This window comes from Physeter macrocephalus, chromosome 5 (assembly GCF_002837175.3).
Source record: "Physeter macrocephalus isolate SW-GA chromosome 5, ASM283717v5, whole genome shotgun sequence".
NCBI classification, from domain to species: domain Eukaryota; kingdom Metazoa; phylum Chordata; class Mammalia; order Artiodactyla; family Physeteridae; genus Physeter; species Physeter macrocephalus.
The window spans coordinates 18111319-18128647 of NC_041218.1; the positions used below are offsets into that span (position 1 = coordinate 18111319).

Genomic DNA, 17329 nt, shown 5'->3' on the forward strand with positions numbered 1-17329 from the left:
TGTTTATGGTTTCCTTTGCTGTGCAAAAGCTTTTAAGTTTCATTAGGTCCATTTGTTTTCTTTTGTTTTTATTTCCATTTCTCTAGGAGGTGGGTCAAAAAGGATCTTGCTGTGATTTATGTAATAGAGTGTTCTGCCTATGTTTTCCTCTAAGAGTTTGATAGTGTCTGGCCTTACATTTAGGTCTTTAATCCATTTTGAGTTTTTTTTTGTATATGGTGTTAGGGAGTGCTCTAATTTCAGCAGTATGGCTTTTGGTAGTAAGATTAATTTTTCTTTTGATGGAGATCCCCTCCATTTCGATTAGATTTTTTTCCTTTAATTTTTAAATTAATTCTTAGTTGAGAATTAGCTCATACAATTCCCTGTCAAATTAGATCTTTCCAGAATTCTTTTTCGTACTTTAAATGGGGACTTAGGTATTTGTTGGGTAAAGAAAAGTATTATGATATGCCTTGGTTTGGTCATTTAAAATGAAGTAAAGACATTATTAGTGTTAAAAAAATTGCCTTATTAACGTGAAAAATTTTAAACAAAAGTAGACACAAATCTCTATGTGTGTGTCACTTCAAAGATCATCAACTCATAGTCAATCTGGGTTTACCTATGCCCCCACTTAGTTTACTCCTTGTCCCCCTACTCTTTGACCTGGATTGTTTTGAAGCAAATCCTCATCATCACTATTATTTCATTTGTACTAGAACTCTCTTTGACATATAATATTCTTGATTCTTTTAAAAAAAATCAGGATTATTCAATCAATTTGTCAAATAGTCTTTAAGTTCTTATTATAGACCTACTTCTTGGGAAATGGCCCAACCTCTTCTAAGAGTTTATTGTTGGGTATACTTTCATAATAATATAACTAGCACTACCCAAAGCATTATACAACTAACACTTTGATACATGGGTCTGAGTCCATTATGTTAGTATAGGGTTATCTAGGAGTAGGGCTTCCTTGAGTAAGTGGAACTTGAATAAAAAATATGTACTGTCTGCATAGGCAGATCATCTTCAGAAGGAGAACATTCCATACGTTCCATGTGGGGCTTGGAAGCAGGAGCAAACACTTGGTGAGGACCAGCATGATGTGAGAGAGGTGTAAGGAGTCTGATCTCAGTAGAATAAGGTGTTAATTTCTGAGAATGGTGTCAGAGAAATTAGTATGCTAGAGTAGGGCTAGATTATGAGGTGTATTCAGTGTCAGGTTGAATCTGATCAGCTACAGTAAGGAGCCAGTAGTTGGTTGGGGGCAGGAGATGACATGATGAAAGTACTCTTTAGAAAGATTCCTTCTTCAGTAGTGTGCAGCATATTTTGGGGTTGACAGTTGAGTTGAGTGTGAAAAATTAATGAGTAGGCCACTGAGGTAAGGGACCACCTGAGAGATGTTGGTGTGGATATTCTACACGATTTGGCACCTAATTGATTCCATCTTCCTTTCAGTCCTTATATCCAGAAATGACAACAAGGTTTTGGAGAATAGAGGACTGAAGAAATGTCTATTTGTCTTTGATAGTAAACTGCAATTTGTTATCCAAGCCCAGCTTTTGAAAAGGAAGTGATGCATGATTACTCAAATAACAATCTCAAGAAAATTCAGCAGAAAATAGCTACCAGTGTTTTCAAATAATTTTAGATATGTCTTCACTGGGAGTTTGGAAATAAAGAAAATCCTTATTACATGATAATGAGATGGAACATATTTCATTTGTAAAAGGGAAATTGATGCCTCATCTGCTTCTTATGTGTGTAAGAGTTCAGAAGAAATATTAGGAAATGTATATTTGAACAGCTTGTAAACAGTATATATTACTGGATAGCTTTAAAGTTTAATAATGGCCTGATTAACACAGAAGGAATGGCATAAAATTCTGATGAATAGAGCACTAATATTGTCAGCCCCAACGTCTTTTAAGGATGGATAAGGATAGGTCAGCAGGCCAAAGAAGAATGTAGGGACATTATTAAGTGAAAGTTTATTCTTTGATTTATTTTGGTATACTTTGTTTTGCAAAGGTATTATTAAAAACAGATCTGGTTACACAGCAGCCATATTTATTTTATTTGAAAAAGTTTTTAAGTTCTCAGAGCCTTGAAGTTATTCTTTTCTTTGTTTTGGTTTGTTCACTCTTCATTAAACCAACTTTCTTCATCTATTGTGTATTTCTGGATAGCATGCTTGCTTTGTTTTGTGAAGGATAATTTCATTTGTTATCTTAAAGCAGCAGGGGAAAAGTGGATTTTTTGTTTCTGTCTTTGTAAATAGTAGATGAATAATACTGTATTGCCATTGTTCTCTTCCTGCTTCCCTCAGTATCACATGTATTCCCTTTCTACAATATTTAGCATGTGGATCTCAAGAATTCTCATAGTTGAGTCTGAAAACATCTCAAGCTTAGGTGCTTACAGCTTCAAAATTAAATTTACCTATCATTTTCTTTCCTATTATTATAGAAGGTATAACATACAATAATGCCATGGACCTTTCGGGTACTTGGGAAATATTAATAAGGATAAAGATAATGATGCAATATAGTGCATTGTTGGGAAATATGTGTTTTTCATTGATGTTCCCTCCATCCTAAACCTCCTTAATACTGGTGATGTGACAGAACTATTTTTGACATTTTTTTCCTTCTTTATTTAGCGGGTTATGCATACTATCTAATATGGTCACTAGAATAGAAAGCTATTGCCTTCTGCTTGGGTATGTTTTAACAGAGCCTTTAATATTTTAATTGTGGATTTAAGATTGAATTGCTATCGCCTTTGTGCAGGAGAATCTTGAGGAGGATTATGCTTCTTTCTCATTACCACCCAGTGTATGTGGGAAGGAAGTAAATATCAAATATGCAGTATAGGAGAATCTTAGTATTTGAGAATATTTTCAGTGGTAGCTGCCAATCCATTCTTTTCCCCAAGAACTTTTAATTTAATGCCTTGAGTGTGGAGCCGCTTCAAAGTGTCACAGTGGGTGGTGGAGGGGAGAGGAGAAAATGGTTCCATGCTCCAAAAATCTCTCCCAGATTTTAACACCTTGAATTAATCTCAAATTATTAGTATTTTGCATAGTTTTATTCTTGAAATTCTTGGGAGGGAGCCCTTTTTGTGTGAGTGGCTTTGGTGGTGTCTTGGGTAGCTGGGAGGGTACTTTCTTGGAATTGCTTCTACTAAAATCTTGCTTCTACTAAAATCTTTTCTGTTGTCCTGGACCTAGTCCTAGATGTGAATTTTGCTTCTAAAAAGTAAAGCTAGTAGTCTTTTTTAAGGTAGTTACCATCCCTGCACTGTATTCAAATCTGTTTGATCCTAATGAAAACAAGTATGACAGTAAAATACTTTAATATAGCTGTGCTAACAAAAGAACATTTGTTAGTCATGTGTTGCCCTCTATTTTTTTGTCATGCCTAGCAAATGTTTTCAGCAGCTTTGGAGAATTCTGAATAATATATGATGTGTTTGTGTTTACAGATTGTGCTTTTTATTATATACTACTAAATTCTGTGATTTTTAAAACTTGACATTATATTAAAGGAAATATTGCTCTTGGAGTAACAGGCTAACTTAAATGATTTTTTTTATAGTTGAACATAGTTTTCATTGGCCTATAGATTTCCTTGCCAGCCCTTTCAATTCCCCCTATTTTTATTTATGGCTTCTGCTGGGAGCATGCAGTTTAGTATGGAACCAGACCGCCTGAGCCTGAATCTTACTCCTACCACTTCTTGTCAGACCTAGGGCAAGTTACCTTATGCTGTCTGGACCTCAACTTCCTCATTTGTAGAATGCAGCTATTAAGATTGTTGTGTGGAATAAATGAGTTAATGTATATAAAGTGCATGGAATAGCATTTGGCATATAGTAAGCCCTGGATACGTGTTTGCTGTTTTTATACGTTTGAAAGAATTTTTTTAAAATCTATTTTTGAAGACTTATCTTTTTATTCAGTGTACTTTTTTATGTCTGGGTGGTAGACATACATTTTCAGTAGTTATTTGACCAGCTGGAAACACAGGTAATGTGTTTTAGGGGGTAATCAAAGGACTCATCTACCTGGAATTCTTTTGAATCAAGGAGTAATGGAAAATGAACCTGGACAGGTATGATAGAAAATAATTATGGAGTGTTTTGAACTAAGGCAGAGAAATTTATATGTGGTTGATAAGAGGGGAATCATTGCAATCACTGCACGTTTGTTTGTTTTAAGTCAGGGGAGTGATGTGTTTAAAATAGTATTTACGGGAAGATGGTTTTGAGTGTCCTTGGTAGCATAGAATTATTTGATTTTATGTGGATAAGAGGATTTTTTTTTTTTTTTTTTTGTCTATTCTGTTCACTGATGTATCCAGAGTGACCCAAATAGTACCTGGTAGATAGTAGGTGCTCAATAAATACTTATTGGATGAATAAACCTTAAGGGGGACTGAGTTAACAGAGACAAGCACAAAGGAAAGTAAGCTCTTTGGATACCTACCTTTAAAGGGGTAGAAGTGAAAAAGTTTGTTTTTAAAAAATATTTATTTATTTATTTGGCTGCGTCGGGTCTTTGTTGCGGCACGCAGGATCTTCATTGCGGCATGCGGGCTTCTCTCTAGTTGTGGCGCACAGGCTTCAGAGTGTTCAGGCTTAGTTGATCCACGGCATGTGGGATCTTAGTTTCCTTACCAGGGATCGAACCCAAGTCCCCTGCATTGGAAGGTGGATTCTTAACCACTGGACCACCAGGGAAGTCCCTGAAAAAGGTATTATTAAAGGAACAATTAGAGAGGTAAAAGGAAGATGGAAAAGTTTGTCTCAGAAAACAAAGGAAGAGATTTTCTAGGAGCGAGAAGTCACAGGGATAGGAAGACCTAGGATGATACCACTTCAACTTCAAGAAGAAAAAAGGAATTGACATAGTTCAATGCAACATTCAAGCAAAATGAGGATAGAGAAAGCCCTTTGGCTTGTGTGTGACAATCGCTAATCACATGAGAGCGATTTCAGTAGACTGAAAATGTAAATCAGATTGGCGGGAAGTGAAGAAAGATGGTAAGTAGAGACTGTAGCTAAGACTATTCAATAGTAGGTAATGACTATAAAAGTGGCAAGAAGACAAATTATAATAGCAGCTTTCACAGTTATTGAATGTGTAATATGAGAGATTCTATTTATTAGAAATGAGAAAATTTGAGGCAGTCTTTGTGCTGAATGTTCTTAAGTTTCACAGTACAGAAGACTTATTACACATGCTGCTTCAGGGCTCTGCTACTTGCTAACTCTATAATCTTGAGGAAAGTTGCTTAATCTTTTGTGCCTCAGTTTTCTTCCTTGTGAATGATGGAGATCTATTTCATAGATCTCTTATGTTCATAGATCTATGTTATTTCATAGATCTGTTAAGTTACTTAATCTTTTTAAAACTCTTACAACAATGCTTGGTATGTAGTAAATATTTGATAAATATTAGCTGTTATTATCATCCACTGCTGAAGTAACATAGAGAGTAGGATTGGACGATAGAAGAGAAGAAATAGAAAAAAAAAATTAATAAAATTATTGCCAAGTAGTGGTAAGAACTAAATGGAAAAGCCTTAGAATCTTTGCTCTGACTGTCCCTCTGCCTGGAGAACACTTATCTAATTACTACATAGCTGTCTCAACTCCCTCAGACCTTTGTTCACATGATGTCCTTTTCACTAAGGCCTGCCCTATTTATTTACAGTTAGCATCCAGGCCCCTCTCCCCTAATATTAATATTTGCATGTTAAAACTTTTTTTCTATAATACTTATCTCCAAACATATCATATAATCCACTTACTCATTATATATGCTGTTTGTTGTTGATCTCCATCTACTAGGATGGGGATGTTTGTTCTTTGATGTATCCTAGGTTCTTGGAATAGTACTTGGTACATAGTAGGTGCTCAGTATATGCTCATTGAATGAGTAAATTATTTTACCATTGAAGTGGGGTGGATGGGGCAATCAGTTTAAGTGGTGGTGGGGATACATTTTTGGAGGAGAGCCAATTTTCTGAGATTGATGGACACTACATAGAAGTTGATCTTCTCAGAGACTTTGTCTTCTCAAATGGGTTTTCTGAGTCCATTTTGGTACTGCTTTTCCTGGAAATCACTTGGGATACCCATTTAGCTGAGGAAAAAAATGTAAGATGCATCTCTTTTTTTTTTCCCCTATAATAATTATATTTTATATTTGATTAGCTAATAAAAGCTTATATTTGTGTGCTTATTAGAATCTAGGAACTGTTCTAACTTCTTTATATTATTAATTTTTAAAAACTCTACATCCTTACAAGTACATTACAGTTTCCTTGTAAGCCGTCATTAGGGGTGAAGGAAAAGCCCTTTGCACTGAGACAAAGGGCAGTGCTTCCCCAGATTTTTGCGTTCCATTGACAGGGAGCTTCTGATACCTCCCTCTAGCAGTCACATCCTAGACACTACTGCTTGCCTAAAGTCCATCAGGACTAATCTCATTATATCTTTTATGCCTTTTTATGTCAGTTACTACCATTCTCCCAGGTGACAGTTCATGTCTCACACTTGAATCCTCACAATTTTCTGAGTATTTCTTATCTTTTCACTCCTCTCCGTCATCAGCAAAATTTCTTGTATCCTTGGTTTTTTTTTTCCTGAACACTTCCTCTACTTTCTACTTTTCTGAAGACACTGCCTTGTACGTGTTGGCTATAATGTTTTTCATTTTTTTCTTATATACTATCATCAGGGGTCAGTGGGGAGTCCATGCACTGAGATTTAAGACTACATTTCCCATTCTGACCTCTTCCATGGACTAGGAGTCAAAAAGTGAGACTGGTTATATTGTTCAAAAACCCTTATGTTTGCTGGCATTTCTTGCATTCTGAGTTACTCATCTTTTCTTCACTTTTAGCTCTTAGCTTACTGTCATTCTTGCTAATAACACTATCCCTTTTAAAATTCTTGGTAATTTCAACATATACCATCTGTGTTGCTTCTATTACCGTGGCCTCTTAAGTTCTAAAATTCTTTAATGATCTTGCTCTCCACCCTATCTCAGTCACCACTCCATGGTCATATCTTTCTTTTTTTGGCCGCACCGCGCAGCCTGTGGGATCCCAGTTCCCTGACCAGAGATTGAACACATGCCCCCTGCAGTGGTAGCAAAGAGTCCTAGCCACTGGCCCTCCAGGGAAGTCCCCATGGTCATATCTTACACCTTGTTATTACCAATAACATGAACCCCCACCCCACCATGACTTTCAGTTCATGCAGCCCCTCTCTGACCACCATCTGTCTTTTCAGCTCCTTCCACGTACTTACCAACTCAGCAAGCTTACTATCATTAGGACCTCCAGTCCAATTTCTATTCCCTTTGCACTGTCCTTTGCCACCCTTGATTTCCTTTCTTCCCTCTCACCTAGTGTATTACATTCATTACCTAGGTATCAATCATCATATTCATTCTCTTTCATTGGCCTCACCTCTCTTGCTCCTTTCTTGCTTCTTCATACTTACTTGGCAAAACCTTAACCCTAGTTAAGTCAGATTCTCTGAGTTCTTCATGTCTGCACCTGTGCAGCTGACAGGGACTAAAGACTGAAAGTTACGGAAAAGCCCTTAATATTGTCTGGAAATCATAGTCTGTTTCCTTAGTCCATTTGGTTTCCCCTCTCCTAGATGACCTAGTTTATACCTTTGCCTTTCTCCTGAAACTTCCACCTGTCCTCATACTCACTCTCAGTTGATGGACCTGCTTTCTACTTCATTGAGAAAATAGAAGCAGTCAGAAGAATATTTATAGACTCCACCACCTATGTACCTACTGATATGACATTGCCTGCCTTCTGTTACTATGGATGAATTGTCTTTGCTTCTGTCTAATCCCAGTTCCTCTGACTAATGCATTAGATCCCATCCCCTTTCATTTACTTTAGACAGTACTCTAGCAATTCTCCCCCCTCTCTGTACATCCTCAGTTCTTCCTTCTCTTCTGGATCATTCCCATCAGTGTACAGACATACTGTTATTTTTCGCATCATAAAAATATCTTCTCTTGATTACTGTTCCTTGCTCTTCTCTATTTCCATTGCTATAGAACCCCTTAAAGCATTGTCTAAGTGCACTTGTTCTAATTGTTTTCTCATGTTCTTTCTTAAGCCTATTCCAATCAGGCTTTTGCCCCAACCACTGTACTAACATTTTTTTGTCCAGGTCTCCCAACAATGACATTATTAAATCTAGTAGTCAGTTCTTTGTCTTATGCAATCAGTCTACATTTGACAAAGTTACTTTCTTCTTCCTCTTTGATACACTTGTTTCACATGCCTTTTAGCATACCACATTCTTGTTTTGTTTTGTTTTTGCGGTACGCGGGCCTCTCACTGTTGTGGCCTCTCCCGTTGCGGAGCGTAGGCTCCGGACGCGCAGGCTCAGCGGCCATGGCTCACGGGCCCGCCCGCTCCGCGGCATGTGGGATCTTCCCGGGCCAGGGCACGAACCCGTGTCCCCTGCATCGGTAGGCGGACTCTCAACCACTGCGCCACCAGGGAAGCCCAGGATACCACATTCTTTTGGTTTTCTTCAAAACTCATTGGCTGCTCCTTCTTAGTCTTTCTTGGTAGAACCCAGGCAGGTCTCACTCCTTGCTTATCTTTATCTGCTCTCACTCCCTTGGTGATCTCTGCTAGTTTCATGGCTTTGAATTACTTCTAAATATTGATGAGACTCAAATTTATTTCTCTAGTCCAGACCACTCTCCTGAACTCCAGATTTGTATGCCCAATTGCCTACTCACTGTCTCCATTTGAATAATTATTAAACATCTCAAACTCAACATGTGCAAAATGGAATTCTTGCTCTTCCCCCCACCAAGTCTGCCCTCTCATACCTGCATCACCGACAAAGCCTTCCTCATCTTAGTTGTTGGCAGCTTCAGGTTGCTCAGGATATAAACCTTGGTAAAATCATTCTTGATTCTCTTGTTCTCACATCCCACATTCATTTCATCAGCAAGTTGTTGGCTCTACCTTTAAAACATACCCGGAATTCAACCAGTTTTTCCCATCTCCATAGCTGTCATCATCTCTTGCTGGGTAATTGCAACCTTTTAACAACCTTTTAACCAACTTCCCTGCTTTTACCCTTTTCTTTATAGTCTGTTAACTAACAGCTGTCAGAATGATCCTTTGAAAACATAAATGAGATGGCAAGATTTGCTCTGAGTTTAAGAAATTTCATGGATTGATAATATTAGAGATTATTCTAGTCTATCTTACCTTACTAAATCTTGAAGGCATATTTAATGTAGTCTTTGATTATGCCAATTTTTATGGATGGGGAAGTTGTCAGGGATGGCTCATGGCCTGCTTCTTTTCTCCTCACTAACCCTCCTCTCCTTCACACTATACACAGAAAGACTTGACACCTATATCCCAGAGGAAACTGGAAAGAGAAGGTATGAGTTGGTTGCTATTGCAGAAAGTTGCTTTGAGTAGAAGACTGGACCACCCTTTTAAAGTAGAGATCTGTGGGGACTTCCGTGGTGGTCCAGTGGTTAATTCTCCATGCTCCCATTGCAGGGGGCACGGGTTTGATCCCTGGTTGGGGAACTAAGATCCCACATGCCATGTAGCGTGGCCAAAAAAAAAAAAAATAGAGATCTGTTGTTATTTCACTACTACCTCTAACCTCCTTTAGCAATACTTGCTTTCTCCCCAACCCCTGCCAAATTTAGTGTCCACCCTCTACTCCTGCCCTTTCTGTTTTTCCCTACTTCCAGATGGATATATTGTATTTCTTAAGACTTTTGGCTCTGTTTGAATTAGTATTTTATACTCTAAACTCTTTTCAGATATCCTGATAACCCATTCTTAAGTCTCTGATGTGAGTTGGTTTTACTTTTGTTCATAAAGTTTCCAACAGAATGATGCTGAACGTGACAGTAAAAGGGAAATTGGTACAAATAGATGAAGAAGAAATCATGTGTAAAATTGTGGAGAAAATGAAAGGTATGTTTTTTGGGTACTCTGAAGGTACTTGTCATAATGCTAATGATTTCTAGAGGAGTTACACTGTAATGCAACATATAAAGAAGCTTGGAGTTTAGTTGAAAAAAGAACTTCACGGTTCATTTCCTTTTTGTCTTTACTTCTGTTCTCCGAAGGCAAATGTTCTTTAATTAGTTTTCTTTTGATTCCCTTTCAGAGTGTTCTCTTATACTGGGATCAGCAATGATATTACAAGTTGTGATATTGTGTATACATTACTACTGATATCAGATCTTTTCATATTATGGTGCACAGTACCATAAATTGGTACCAAGAGATTGGTCTGAAGGTAGATATATGCCTGTTTTCTCAAGCTGTTTCATAGACTTGTGTTGTTCAGTATGGTACTCACAAGCTACATGTTGGCTGTTGAGCACTTGAGATGTAGCTAGTCTGAATTAAGATGTGTACTCAGTGTAAAATAACGATTACATGTTGAGTTCATAATATTTTGGATATATTGGGTTAAATAAAATTAATTACTGGTTCTTTTTCTTAATGTGGCTGGTAGAAAATTTAAAATTCTGTGTATGATTTGCATTATATTTCTCTTTGACAATGCTGTCTTATACTTACCTTTCTCTTTGTCCTAACACTTTGAGTTATTTTAACTCAGTTAATAATCTGTTATGTATTCACTAAAAATGATTTTGGTATTATGTATTATAAAGGATTTTTTTCCTGAAGTTTAATACTTTTATGTTGTTATCCTTCTTAGTGTTCACTTTCTCAAGCTGAGTTGTCTTTTTTTTTTCTTTTTTTTTTTCCAACCTTTTGACTTTTGTCATACCCTTCTCATGGTACTACATAGGCAAAAGTGATTCTTTCTGTATACTGCCTGGAAAAATTTTGGAGGAATTTAAAAGTTGATCTTTTATTTACTTCTTAAAATAATATTAGGACTACTAATAGTGTATTTTACAAATCATTCTGTTACTAATGTAAAATTTTCAAATTTAAAGTAGAGGCAGTTTGTATCTGGTAAAAAAGAAAATGGATTGAAAAATTCACATGTGAGGAAAGACTGATTGAACATAAAACCCAGCAAACAAATAAACAAGCAAAAAATACCTGCACTGACTTAGTCTGTTGTTACAGGTTTTATAAACTTTCATAAACTTGGACCTTAGCATCATTACTACTGTTTTTCCCTCCGTGTTATAGTCCTTTAAGGATTTAAGCTTATGATTTTATTACTCTTACCTTTTTTGATCTGTTGAAAAAAAGATTCATACTGGGTTCAATGAATTCTTTTTTTAGAGTTAAGCCTTGAACTGTGTTTAAAACCAAGTGGCGTATAGCTCAGATCTGGGTAGTTTTTAAGTGAATAACTGATTTGGTAGCTGTGGATTATTTAAAGGGAGATTTTGATTTCTGAGCTCCAAAATATATTTCAAAGTAATCCATGATATGTTGTTACCATCAAGGTATTAATAAAATGCCTTTGTTAGGCATTTGAAAATAATTTATTTACTGGAGAGCTATTTTATTAGTTTCACCTACTCAGAGAGTCCACAGCACCTAGGTATTGAAATCATGTAAAAGCACATACAGAAGAAAGTATATAAGAAAAAAGTTTGGGCCAAAAGGCTTGAAATTTTTTTTTTTAATTTTATTTTTTATACAGCAGGTTCTTTTTTTTTTTTTTAAATAAATGTATTTATTTTATTTTTGGCTGCATTGGGTCTTTGTTGCCATATGTGGGCTTTCTCTAGTTGTGGTGAGCACGGGCTACTCTTCGTTGCGGTGTGCAGGCTTCTCATCGCGGTGGCTTCTCTTGTTGCAGAGCATGGGCTCTAGGAGCACTGGCTTCAGTAGTTGTGGCACGTGGGCTCAGTAGTTGTGGCTCGCAGGCTCTAGAGCGCAGGCTCAGTAGTTGTGGTGCACGGGCTTAGTTACTCTGCGGCATGTGGGATCTTCCTGCACCAGGGATAGAACCCATGTCCGCTGCATTTGCAGATTCCTAACTACACTGCACCACCAGGGAAGCCCCAGCAGGTTCTTATTAGTTATCTGTTTTATACATATTAGTGCATATATGTCAATCCCAATCTCCCAGTTCATCTCGCCCCTCCCCGCTTTTCCCCCTTGATGTCCATACGTTTGTTCTCTACATCTGTGTCTCTATTTCTGCCTTGCAAACTGGTTCATCTGTACCAATCTCCCAGTTCATCTCGCCCCTCCCCGCTTTTCCCCCTTGATGTCCATACGTTTGTTCTCTACATCTGTGTCTCTATTTCTGCCTTGCAAACTGGTTCATCTGTACCATTTTTCTAGATTCCACATATATGCGTTAATATATGATATTTGTTTTTCTCTTTCTGACTTCACTCTGTATACCAGTCTCTAGGTCCTTTTTTTAATGGCTGGAATTGATAAAAAGTAGGTCTGAAAATGACAGGGGAGAAAAGATAGAGAAATAGAGAAAATAGGGATTGTGGGAAAGAAGAAGAAAAGTGAGCTCACTAAAGTTCACATTCTTAGATGCTCAATGGAAGGATAATTTTGATAGACTCTTTGATAGACTGAAACAAAGATTTTGCTACCTGTCAACTTTCTGGATCTTAGAATACCCTATTTACATGTTTGATTCCTCCTAAGTTTTGAGGATAGGCCTGATTTCTGTTAGCTGTGCAGACTTAGATTTGGGTTGATCTATAAGAATAATTTCTGAATCCATCTGTGTTGTTTATATCAAATGTTTATACTTTTTTATTGCTGAGTAGTATTTCGTGGTGTGGATATATCACAGTTTATTCGGGTTTTCAGTGTTTTTGGCTTTTACTAATTGAGTTGTTATGAACATTTGTGTACAGATTTTTGCGTTAATATACGTTTCCATTTCTCTGGGATAAATGCCCAAGAGCACACTTACTGGATCATCAGGTAAGTGCATATTTAGTTTTAAAAGAAACTGTAGGACTATTTTCTAGAGTTGCTGTATGATTTTGCATTTCCGCAAGCATTGTATTAGTGATTCAGTTTCTCTGCGTTCTAATCAAAGTGGGTGTGTGTTAACCCTGTTTTTTATTGTAGTCATTCAGATAGATGTGTAATGATATCTCATTGTAGTTTTAATTTGCATTTCCTTACGGTTAAAGATGTAGAACATCTTTTCATGTGCTTATTGGTTATTTGTAATCCTCTTTGGTGAAATGTCTGTTGACGTCTTTTGCCCATTTTCTAATTTGAGTTTTTTTTTGGCCTTGAGTTGTGAGATTTCTTTATATATTCTAGATACAAGTACTTTGTCAAGTATGTGGTTTGCAAATATTTTTTCTCAGTCTGTAGCTTGTCTTTTCATCTTCATAGGGCTATTCACAGAGCAAAAGTTTTACATTTTGATGGGGGCCAGTATGTTAGTTCTTTGTTTTATGTATTGTGCTTTTTGTGTCAAGTCTAAGAACTCTTTACCTAGTCCTAAGTATTGAAGATTTTCTCTTCAGTTTTTTCCTAAAAGTTTTAGAGTTTTACATTTTATGTTTAAGTGTATGATCCATTTTGAGCTACTTTCTGTATAAGATATGAGGTTTAGGTTGAGGATTTTTTTTTTTTCCTTTTAGTCCATTTGTCCTAGCACCTTCTGTTGGAAAGCCTGTCTTTCCTCTATCGAATTGCTTGCATACTGTTGTCAACAATTAGTTGGGCATATTTGTGTGGACCTGTTTCTGGGTTTTCTGTTCTGTTCCATCCATCCATATGTCTATCTCTCCATCAGTACCACACTGTTTTGTTTTATTTTGTTTTGTTTTAATTTAATTTATTTTTTATGCAGCAGGTTCTTATTAGTTATTTATTTTATACATATTAGGGTATATATGTCAATCCCAATCTCCCAATTCATCCCACCACCGCCCCCCCCACCCCGAGTACCACACTGTTTTGATTACTGTAGCTATATAGTAAGCTTCAATATTAGGAAAAGCGATTCCTCCCACTTAATTCTTATTTTTCAAAATTGCTTTAGGTCTTGTAGGATCTCTTCTCCATACAGATTTTAGAATAAGCTTATTTATACCTATAAAAAAATCTTTCTGTGACTTTGCTAAGAATTATATTACATCTATATCAATTATGGAGTATTGTTCTTTACTATGTTATGTCTTCTAGTCAGTGAACCTGCTAAGTCTTCAGTTCTTTAGGTCTTCTTTGATTTTGTTCATCAGCATTTTGTAATTTTCAGTATACAGACCTTGCACATTTTGTTAGATTTATAGCTAAGTATTTCATTTTCTTTGGAGTGATTTTAAATGGCATTGTATTTGTAATTTAGGTTTTCACATGTTTATTATTAATATATAGAAATGTGGTTTATTTTTATGTATTAATCTTGTATCCTCTGACCGTGCAGAACTCACTTATTAGTTCTAGGGCATTTTTTTGATAGATTCCTTGGTATTTTCTAGGTGGAAAGTCATGTCATCTGCAAGCAGGGACATATTTTTTTCTTCTGTTCCAATCTGTTTGCCTTTCATTTCCATTTCTTAACCTTATTTGCTAGCTGGAAATTCCATTAACTATGTTGAAAGAGATTGGTGAGAACAGCCATTCTTGCCTTGAACTTGAGATTATGGGGGAAATACATAATTTTCACCATTAAGTTGTGATGTTAGCTACGGGGGAAGCATGGAAACTCTTTAAGTTGTGATGTTAACTATGGGTTTTTTTATATATATTCTTTACCAAGTTGAGGAAGTTCTCTATTCCTAGTTTACTGAGAATTTTTGTTTTGAATTTGGTTAAATGCTTTTCTCTCAATTGATATGATCATATAATTTTTCTTCTTTAGCCCTTTTATCTCGTGGATTACAGCGATTGATTTTCAAATGTTGAACCAGCCTTGCACCTAGAATAAATCCCAGTAGTCTTTTTATACGTTTCTGGATTTTATTTGCTAACATATTGTTTAGGATTTTTGCATCTAAGTTCATGAGAAATAGTGGTCTGAAGTGTTTATGTTTTTTGGTACTGTGTCTGGTTTTGATGCCAGAGTAATATTGGCCTCATGAAATGAGTTGCGAAGTGTTCCTCCTCTTTTCTGGAAGATGGTATAAAAATAGAACTAATTCTTTAAATTTTTGGTAAGATTCTCCAGTGAAGCCATCTGGGCCAGGGGATTTCTTTTTCCTGAGCTTCTGAGCTATGGATTCAATTTTTTTTTTTTTTTAATGCTTAAAGGACTATTCAGATTATCTGTTTCATCTGTATTGAGTTTTGGTGATGTGTGGTTTTTAAAAAAATTGTTTGTTTTTATCTTTTTTCTTTCCGTTTTATTGAGATATAATTGACATATAGCACTGTGTAAGGGTTAAGGTGTAGAGCATAATTTCACTTACATCATGGAATGATTATCACAGTAAATTTAGTGAACATCCATCATCTCATGTAGATACAAAATTAAAGAAATAGAAAAAAATTTTTCCCTGTGATGAGAACTCTTAGGATTTACTCTCTTAACAACCTTCATATATAACATACAGCAGTATTAATTTTATTCATCATGTTGTACGTTACAACCCTAGTATTTATTTACCTTAAAACTAGAAATTTGTACCTTTTGACCACCTTCATCCAATTTACCCTCCCCCCAACCCCCTGCCTCTAGTAACCACAAATCTCATCTCTTTTTTTTATGAGTTTGTTTGTTTTTGAAGTATAACTGACTTACAATACTACTTTAGTTCCTTTTGTACAACATAGTGATGGTATATTTCTATACATTTCAAAATGATCACCATGATGTCTAGTTATGATATGTCACCATACAGAGATATTTACATGGTTGTTTATTATATTCCCCACATGATGTATGGTTTTTTAAGAATTTTTATGAGTTGTTGAATTTATGAGTATGAAGTTGTTCTCAGTATTTCCTTATTGTCCTTTTAGTGGCTGAGAGATCTGTAATGATCCCCTGTTTCCTTCTGATATGATTCCAGTCTTTCCTCTTTTTGTCTTTGTTAGTCTTGCTAGAGGTTTATCAGTTTATCTTCTGTTTTCAATCTTATTGATCTCTGCTCTTTATTTTCTTCCTTCTGCTTGCTTTGAGTTTATTTTCCTCTTCTTTTTGTAGTTTATTGCAATAGGAACTAAGATTATCGACTTATGGCCTTTTATCCCTAGTGTAAACATTTAGCACTGTAAATTTTCCTCTGGGTACTGCTTTAGCTGCATTTCACACATTTTGATATGTTGTATTTTCATTTTCACTTAGCTCTATGTATTTTTAAATTTTTCTTTGAGTCTTCCTTTTTGGCTCATGGATTATTCAGTAGTATCTTTGTTAAATTTCCAAGTGTATGGAGATTTATTGAATTCCAGTTGGATTCCATTATGGTCAGAGAACATAATCTGTATGATATCAGTTCTTTGAAATTTGTTGAGGTTTTATGGCCCAGGATATTATTTATCTAGATGAATGTTCTATGGGTCCTTGAAAAGAATATATGTTCTACTACTTTTTTAAAAAAAAAAATTTATTTATTTATTTATTTATTTTTTGGCTGTGTTGGGTCTTCGTTGTGGCGAGTGCGGGCTGCTCTTCGTTGTGCGTGGGCTTCTCATTGCAGTGGCTTCTCGTTGCGGAGCATGGGCTCTAGGTGCATGGGCTTCAGTAGTTGTGGAGCACGGGCTTCAGTAGTTGTGGCTCGTGGGATCTAGAGCGCAGTCTCAGTAATTGTGGGGCACGGGCTTAGTTGCTCTGCGGCATGTGGGATTTTCCCGGACCAGGGATTGAACCTATGTCCCCTGCATTGGCAGGTGGATTCTTAACCACTGCACCACCAGGGAAGTCCCCTCCTACTTATTTTTGACTCAATACCACGTACCTCTCCCTATGCAACTCTCTTCTTACTCCCTGCTCCATCCATTTTGTTTGGTTCATGTTCCCTATTATTGGTTTGTATAGCATCATTAACATTTATTCTTATTTTCTCCTTTTATAATTTTTTATTTCTTGTAAATTCTTTATTTTTATGTCCCATGTCTTGTTTGACGTTTTCTCTAGTATTAAACAAAATTTAATATTCTTTGTTCTAAATAGTCACTAGTTTTTATGTTGGCAATGTAATTTGTGCTTACACTAGTGGCAAATTGACCTTGAAATGTTACTACTCCAAGGTGAAATATGGTGTGTGTTTTTATTATTCTTTAAAAAGGCAACCACGGGCTTCCCTGGTGGCGCAGTGGTTGAGAGTCCGCCTGCCTATGCAGGGGACACGGGTTCGTGCCCCGGTCCGGGAGGATCCCACATGCCGCGGAGCGGCTGGGCCCGTGAGCCATGGCCGCTGACC

The 17329-nt window shown here is 36.4% G+C and overlaps 1 protein-coding gene across 10 annotated transcripts in view; it reads left to right on the top strand.

Moving 5' to 3' along the window:
• CNOT4 (CCR4-NOT transcription complex subunit 4) overlaps positions 1 to 17329 on the top strand; it is a 145989-nt gene that overhangs the window by 7338 nt on the left and 121322 nt on the right. The window contains exon 2 of one of the 10 annotated variants that reach the window (XM_007111879.4): positions 9903 to 9998. The exons of the other annotated variants lie outside the window; for them this stretch is intronic. The gene's annotated coding sequence lies outside the window, so the exon portion shown is untranslated. The remainder of the gene's footprint in view (positions 1 to 9902; positions 9999 to 17329) is intronic. 10 annotated transcript variants of the gene reach the window in all.